The sequence below is a fragment of the Paroedura picta genome, chromosome 5, assembly GCF_049243985.1.
Source record: "Paroedura picta isolate Pp20150507F chromosome 5, Ppicta_v3.0, whole genome shotgun sequence".
NCBI classification, from domain to species: Eukaryota; Metazoa; Chordata; class Lepidosauria; order Squamata; family Gekkonidae; genus Paroedura; species Paroedura picta.
The window spans coordinates 70944098-70952819 of record NC_135373.1 but is presented as its reverse complement, the minus strand read 5'-3'; positions in this window follow the sequence as shown (position 1 = coordinate 70952819).

Sequence of the window (8722 nt, the reverse complement as noted above, 5' to 3'; positions counted from 1 at the left end):
TCCTGCTTTGGAAGTTTTTAAGCGGAGGCTAGATAGTCATCTGACAGAAATGCTGATTTTATGAACTTAGGCAGATTGTGAGTGGGTGGGCAGGAAGGGATATGCCAGTGTTTGTATCTTGTAGCCCTTCCTTGCATACCCAGGGAATTGCTGATTGCTACTGTGTGGTGGTAGGTGAATTTCCTTAAGGCCAGGCTGGATTCTGGAGATGTGTTGGTGGGGGGATCACTTGGGAATGAAACTGGGGTCACTGTGGGTAGGCAGGTAGTTGTGAATTATTGCTGATTCCCCCCTCCCATTTCAGACCTTCAGCCCCTAGGTTATGTTGTTCCTGGAGGCTCCATGCCCCTCAAGAACAGCATTTTTTTGGCCTTTTATGCTACAACAGGAAGCAAGAAGCAAGGCAGTTCTGCTCAGCTGGTGGAAATACATTCTTTCAACAGATATGTTCCATGGGATCCTAGCAAAAAGCTACTCAAGTCTAAATGCATTTCAACCCCCTTTCCTCCTATTGGGAGCAGGAATGTTTCTGGTCCTAAGAGGAAAAACTATCCATTCAAGGAGAAACAATTAAAATTGAAAATCGGAATGTTTCTCTAATACATGTGTTCCTTTTCTTTAGTTACAGAAAACACTCTTGTGTTAGTACACAGGAACAGTGAACATTTCATATCATTTCCCAATGTCTCTTGACCTTCTTTTGACTTCAGCTGGTACTAAAGGCCTGAACTCTGTGAGCCACAAATAAATCCAGAAGTGGCATATCCTGGCAGATTGGACTTATAATGTGACATTAAACACCCAAGCATTTGGGACTTCTGAGTAAACAATTGCATTTGGGCTTCTGCGTTCATCCATGTCCCACAAATGTAAGAATTCTTTTTTTCATTTGTATCAAAGGTAAGGCCCATTCCGTACAAGGACCAATGTTGCCAATTGGTTCCTGAAAGCGGAAACGCTATTTTTAAAAGTGCAATTAGGCGTTATGCATACCTGCCTTTTTAGTGGCATTCAGTAGCCTTTCAATCGTTTCCTACAGGTTTCCAGTCTCGCCAAAAATCGCTAGAAAGGAAGCGATTTTTTCTGTGTTTTATCCCGCCCCTGGCCATCAATCAAACGAACAGCCAATGGGCAGCCATTATCATGCTCCCGAAAAGCCCCTTTCCCTTTAAGCACAGTTTAAAAAAAGAAAAAGAAAAACACACATTGCAATGAATATGCCTTGATTCTTTGATTCCTCCTAACGTAGAGACCCATCTAGCTGACAGCTGGCATGTGAGCTGCCGATTCATCGTTACCACACTCCCCAGAGTGAAAAAAAAATCCCCCGGTGCACGGGCGCAATTTTCAGCCGAAAATAAAGGGAACTTGCTAATGGGGCTGTGTTGTGCTTGGTGACTTGAGGGGAGCTTTAAAGCAGCTCTGTGGAGGGACTGTAGCCGGAGAAGCCTCGCTGGGTGAATGAAGGCTCGTCGGTTCATTGCTTTCTGCTCGCTCCAAGAAAAAAAAAAATGGTGATTGCTTCGCCAGAAGTTTGGAGGAGAGAGCCAGGGGGAGGGACTTGGCTGGAACCGCAACAAAGGGAACGCACAGGTCTTTTTCGCTTCTGTTACAGATTGTTTGCAAGAGTGTAGCACTTTTTGGAGGGTGAATCCACTCTTCTGGATTTCCCTTTAAGTGCTACAATGAATCGCTTTTTGCGGATCGGTTTCAGGAGTGTGGCAGATTGTGTTTGACATCGTGCATAACTGCAAATTAGTAGCGTTTACAATTTGGAAGCCTTTTGCAACATTGAAGTCATGCGGAATGGACCTAATTGTTATTCTCCATCATCTAATGAGAACCACATAACATCATCAGCCCTCTTATGATCACAGAATTCTGGTGGATTCCTTCACCAAATCCAATTTGTATATTTCTCTTTATCAAGCATGGTTGCAATAAATAAAATGTAAAATCTCACATTTCACCCTCCACAAAAGTTGTAGTCCTTGTTGCACACAACTTATTTGTAATTGTCCATTACAAGTACAGTATATCTCAATTAAAAAAAAAACAACCTTACAATTTCCATTTTTAGCCATCATCGCTCAATCGCCACTAGGACATGGCTAGCTTTCACCTTAGAAATAGTTCAAAACATTTTCTGTTAAATAAAAAGATAGTTTTGCTGTGTAATAAATGTTATCTATTCAATAAGATAATCATCCTATTCCATGTCTTTCTCATTAGAGTGCCTTTCTATCCTTCAGAAATGACCTGCAAGTGAATGAGCAATAACGTTACCTGTATATAGACTTTGTGCTTTGCAATGTTAATCAAACATTCCATTTGCCCATCTTCCTGCTCTTGTGCATGATAATGCAAATCAGTTCAACCAAAGAGAGAAAAGTACATATGGCAGTCAAATGGGAGATCCCTGTGCTGGTCACTACTAATTCAAATAGCAGGCGGGAGAAAACATAGTAAACACTGGTAATGCCATCCTGAAAATGACTGTGGAAAAGAAAAATTGTTCAAAACTAGCACTTCTGATAAGGCATTACAATGCATAGTTCAGTTTTATCTCACCTTTCCTGCCAAGAAGTCTGGAAGCGACCCTTCTCTCATTTTGTACGCACTTTGTGAGGTAGGTTATACTGAGTGTAGGTAACTAACTTATATATCCAGCTTTGTGGTAGAATGGGTGTGAGTCAAGGGTTAATGTGTATGGTAAAAGCTCATTACATCTTGTAGGTGCTGCTATTTGGGCCTCTCTGCCTACTTGGCCCTTATCATCTTCAAGGCCAGAGCAAGGAATAGGATAATTGACTCATCGTGAGAACCTGTGGATGGGAGGGGGCTGAGAGGGGGGGACCTCAGGAGTGATACCATAATTTTTGAGTGGATTCTAGCACAAATACATCCTGATTGAATTGTCACCATCTCTTGATGGTTGACCAAAAAACTACAATTGGACTAAGAACTAACTTGGTAATGGATTAAAGGACTGGAATATGATGTGCTTATATTGCAAGAGACAGCAACATAGCTGATGCTTGAGCTTTGGCCTTCTAATCTAGGACTGAAGGATTGTGCCATTTAGTGGAGTTTTCAAATGTGTTAGGACAGTGGTCCCCAACCTTTTTATCACCGGGGACCGGTCAATGCTTGACAATTTTACTGAGGCCTGGTGCGGGGGGGGGGGGTTCTGAGGGACGTCGCTGCCGGTGCCTGAGCCCCTGCTCCACTTGCTTTCCCACTGGCGCCCCTGACTTCCCGTTGCCCGCTGGGGGGTGCTGCCAGCAGTAGCTGTGCAGTGCCGTGCCAAGGGGGAGCCCCAGCCATGGCAGCCACTGGAGAGCACCAAAGGTGAGCCAGCGGCAGAGTGGCAGAGCAGCCCCTGAGGCAGCAGCCAGGGAGGACAAGGAGGAGCCGCGGCCCGGTACCGACTGATCCACGAACCGGCGCTGGTCCCCGGACCGGGGGTTGGGGACCACTGTGTTAGGAGATTTTATTGTGTTTTTTTGCTTTATGATTTTAGAGTTTTGTGTTGTGTAGAGACATTGTCCTGCAGGCCCCATGGAACTGCTTTAGGTCTTGCAGGGCTCTGATCTCACTTGGAAGAGTATTCCACCAGTGTGGCACCAGTGTCCAAAAGGCCCTGGCTTTAGTTGAGGTCAATTTGACTTCTCTGGGGCCAGGGATCTTGAGCAGATTTTGTATGGATCTCAGATTTCTTGGGGGGCATAAGGGAGAAGGTGGTTCTGCAGGTATTTATTTATTTATTGTTTTGTTTATTACATGTATATACCGCCCTCCCCTAAGGCTCACGGCAGTTCACATGAAACGTAAGAACAGTATATCAAACTCATTAAAATGAATTAAAGGCAACTGTAATAACAATAACAATAAACAGACAATCCAACAGACATATGTTTGGTCAGCTCAGTTGTATTAGTTTAAGGAGGGAGGCTTGGGGGCCCAGTAGGTACTGTTTAGCTTTGGCCAACCTCAACCAAATGCCTGGCGGAGAGGCTCCCTTTTGCAGGCCCTGTGGAACTGTTTTAGCTCCATTAGGGCCCTGATCTCCACTGGGAGTTTGTTCCACCAGGTGGGTGCTAGGACAGAGAAGGCTCTGGCCCTACATGAGGTCAAGCAGAATTTCTTGGGGCCAGGGATCACTAGCCGGTTGGAGGTGGTGGAGTGCAGAAAGGGTGTAGGCAGAAAGATGGTCCATCAGGTATGAAAGTTTCCAGGCCATTTAGAGCCCTAAAGGTAACTACTGGCATCTTGAACCTGATTTAGTCATCAGTCTGGCTACAGGCTGACTAGAAATTGTTGCGAGCATGGTCTTACCAGATTGCTTGGCTAGAGAACTATGTTGGAGAGATTGTGGCAGTTTAAATATACAGCCCAGTGGGAGGGGGGGAGGTACACAATGAAATGAAGCTATTAGTGCTGAATGTGAATACAAATATGCTGGGAAAGATCCTGTATAATTGTAATTCACATTATCAAAGGGTTTTTCCTGGGGGGGGGGAGAAGGAATGTGATTACAGGCTTCACCCTATGCTTTGCGTATGTGTGAACTGAGTTGCCAAGTAATTGGGAACTGGCTGCAATTATAAGTACATTACCTGAGATTGTGCATTTTTGCCATTAAACTCAATTGGACTTATGTTTCAGTTAGGTCACAAATGAATAAAATAAACTTATTCTAGTAAAAACATGGGGAATTCTGTTTCTCCTAATGACTGATAGAAATTAGGACCTCTGTTTTCAGGGAATCTTTTGAATCCTGTTGTCTTCTTTCCCCCCTCTACATTAGCCAATTCAGACCAATACCCATGAACTGAACAATGGCCCTCAAACACTTGTATTTACACAAATGAGTTTGTGATAATTTTTGAACTCGTAATTATTTGAATTTGTAACCCATTTTGTGTTATCTGTTTGAAGCTTTGGGGCTCTTTTGGGGGGGTTACAGTGACAGTTGAAACCTTCTAGTTTGTCCTTATAATGGGAGTAGGAACAATGTCTCCATTGGGGTCTAAACATTCTCTCATGGGAGCGGCAAAACAGAGCTAACTTGTAACTCTATCTGGTCCTTCTAATTGAGTTCAAACAACTTTATCTTTCCTGCAATTTTAAAGGCTTCACCAAATTCACACACTGGGACTAAATGCTGACTCTAAACTGATCATGCTGCATGCTCAGATAACCGCATAAATGTCTGGATGTCAGAGGTCATGGACCATGCAAATTCATGGAATCCATGACTCACTAAACTGCTCTGACAGCATTTTTTTACACAAAGAGATGACTTGGAATAAAAGCAAAGTAAATGAATAGTCATTGCTTAATTTCATTTTTACCCACTCCACCTTTTCCAACCATTTCTGAGTTATTTCCAGGGGGGGGGGGAGAGGGAACAGAGAATATAGCTGCTATAGCTTTCTGTTGTGTATCCACCATGGCTTAGTAATTTGTGGAAGTAACACTCCTTTCTTCCTGTGTTGTTATAATATGCCTAATTTACCATGGAGCCAATGAAAGGTACTGTTCATTGTATAATTCTGCTTACTTCCTTGGTGCAGCCAAATATCTCTCTATGGTGTGAAATGCTGCTTGCTTTCTTAAGATGCAAAAAGCCAGCCAGTGTCTGCTGTATAACACGGTCCACCTTCTTGCAACAGCCAGATTCTAACATCATACAAATTGAAAAGGAAACAGACATTAGAATTAGAAACTCCCAATCAAAACTAATGAAGAAAAAAACAGAAGATGTGTAGTTCTACTAAATTATAGATGCATCTCAGTTATTGTATTAATGTTTGAGTCCCATGGCACTTTTAAGACTAAGTTTTATTCAAGGTGTAAGCTTTTGTGTACACAGCACACTTTATTAGACATTGAAATGGGAGTTACAAGACCACATTTAGAGAGAGTGTGTCATGGGTTAATATGCATCATAGTAAAGATGCTTACCACATATAAGTGTCCTACAGAAATAACAAGTTTATCAGGTCATCATTCTTAGGTTCAACTCTGCAGGGGGAACATAGTAAAGGAGATAAAAATGTCAAGATTAATGGACAGATACATTTCCAATTGTAGAATCTGAGTAATTAAAAGTGAACCTATCACTGTACTCTAGCTGTCTTCACCCAAGCATGGAAGCATCACCACAAATGGATCAGGACCTTCCTTTGAGGTGCCAGTTCTTTTGAATGCTTATACAAAAACAGGTAAAAATTCAGGGTTTTTTTCAGTAGGAAAAAACACCAATCTTTTTTAGGGAAATGCCATTGCAGTAAACATTGTGGCTCAAGTGTATGTTGTATAGTTGAAGAAATGTCAAGTATTCTGTTATATTGCTATTAATATCTCATTCAGGAATGGATGGCAGTTTTAAGGGGCAGTTTCCACAAGACAGAGTACACTGGGTAGAGAATATGAGTTCAACCTATGTACAGTTTCAAGGTCAAACATGATTTAAGAACTGAAGAAGAGTTCCCTAGGATGGCCAACAACAGGCATAGAGGCCAAGGAGAGAAAGAAATTTTACCTTCCTTCTTCTTCAGGGCCCTATTGCGGATGCAGCCGTCTGGCAACTCCTTTTTCAAGTCAATTTACCTGCTGCATCACTATCATTTTTCAACAGTGAAAGACTGTTGCAATAAAGGTCTATATTCTAGGGGGATCATCAATGGGTTAGAGAAGTGGTCCCCTGTTGGGATGAGAGAGATTCAGACACACACGCAGGTATCTGAGTGTCCCCAACCACCGGGCTGCGGCCCTGTGCTGGGCTGCGAAGGCAAAGCAGCCGATTAGCTTGCGGCCCGGCAAACTTCTTTTTGTGGGAGGGAGGGAGGGAGAGGGAAGTGCGGCCACTGGCGCATGCACGTTGGCGCCATGTGTGGCCGCAAACGTGCATATGTGGCAGTTTTGCGCATGCACGCTTGTGGCCACGCATGATGCAAATGCGCATGCGCGGACCTCCCACACATGCACATTTGCGCATGGGCTGCCGCGCATGTGCGGCAGCCGGATTGCCCTTCCCCCACCGGTCCGCAGCCTAAAAAAGGTTGCAGACCACTGGGTTACAGTATTTGAAACAAGTTTATAATTTCCAAATACAGTTACAAAAACACACACAAATATGATCTGTTCAATATTTTTTCAAATCTGTTTGTATGCATATATTTACAACTGGTGAGAAGGAGTGACTGGGTTGTAGAAGGAGAACTAACAGCAAAGCTATTACCAGCAGGCTGATCTTGGAGGACAATGCTGCTATTTGTTATGTATTAGCTTTAACGCTCTATATTTATGTCGATAGTTTATACCACTCCTGACAGCTCCAGCGTATTATGAAAGGTGACAGATTAAAATAAGAAGAAAACAACCTCAGTTGACTTCAAGGCTTCAAAATGGGTACAAAAAAGAAGCAATCTGTTCCTAATTTTGCATTTATTTTGACTATTTTAAACAACACTCTGTGATAATGAATGTCTTTAACTCAACTTGATACAAATAAGTTAGCATTCTGGGAAACAAAAAAATGTCAAAAGAAAGGGAAACCATCCCACAAAAGCACAGTTGCATCAAGCATCAATCTGACAAGCACTGTGATTTCCCTATTATAAGGACTGGATGGATGTCATACAAAAATCTTTCACAGAAAATACAACTAAATAAGAGGAGTGTTGTTTACATACCATTGTAGGTGAAAAGGAAAGGGACAAAACAGACATTGTGATAGATTCCCCCCCCCAAAAAAAATACAATTGTTACTGAATTTAACAAAAGTGTGCGGGGGATTTCAGAAAATGGAAACAACAAAAATGCATATGTTTTGAACTATAAATGTATAGAATCATGATCACAGTTTCCCAGTTTAAAAAATGCATTGCATATGAGTATAAAATTTATATAGCATCATATATAGATACAGAATCATATCTATGTAACAGTTACAGTTCACACAGTGTATGAGACTATCAGGCCCAAGTCCTTTTGAATTCCCAATGAATAGTTAAGTTTTCAGCTGAACTCTCAAATAGATAAAGAATTGAATAATCCTACTATATAAAACCAAATGGTATATACACACGCATACACAATTTGTGGGTTGATGATGCCCAAGTATTACTCTGCTCTGTTTTCTCACAGCCGGTGTAACCATCCAGAAACAAATCAATCTCTATTTTGCTCTGTTTTTTATAGTATATTTGGAATCATTTTCAGTTTAATTTTTAAGAACATAAAAGAAGCTGTGCTGGATCAGACCAATGACTCTTCCAGTCCAACTATGTGTCATACAGTGGCTAAAACCCAGATGTCATCAGGAGGTCCACCAGTGGGTTGAGAATTCCAGAAGTGATACTATTGTGCCCCCCCCCCAAGCACCAATATTCCCTTTTGCAGTACTTTTAAATCTTTCTGATTCAAGTCAAAAGGAATTGGTCTGTCAGGATCAGCATTGCCTATTTTTACCTGCACCAGCTTTCCAAGCATAATTTATATACTCAACTATTGGGGCCTTGAACCTGTGCCTGTCAAAATAACTGAAGTTCAGGAGCATATAGAATGGATCCTGTGCAAACTAGAGACATCAAAGTTCAGAGGCCATCCCCTGGATGCTCCTATACATGCACTCCAAGTTGTTGCTTTGAAGTTTTGTGAACAATTTAACTGAATGCAGACAACTTGCACAAACCTGTATGAACAATGTCAA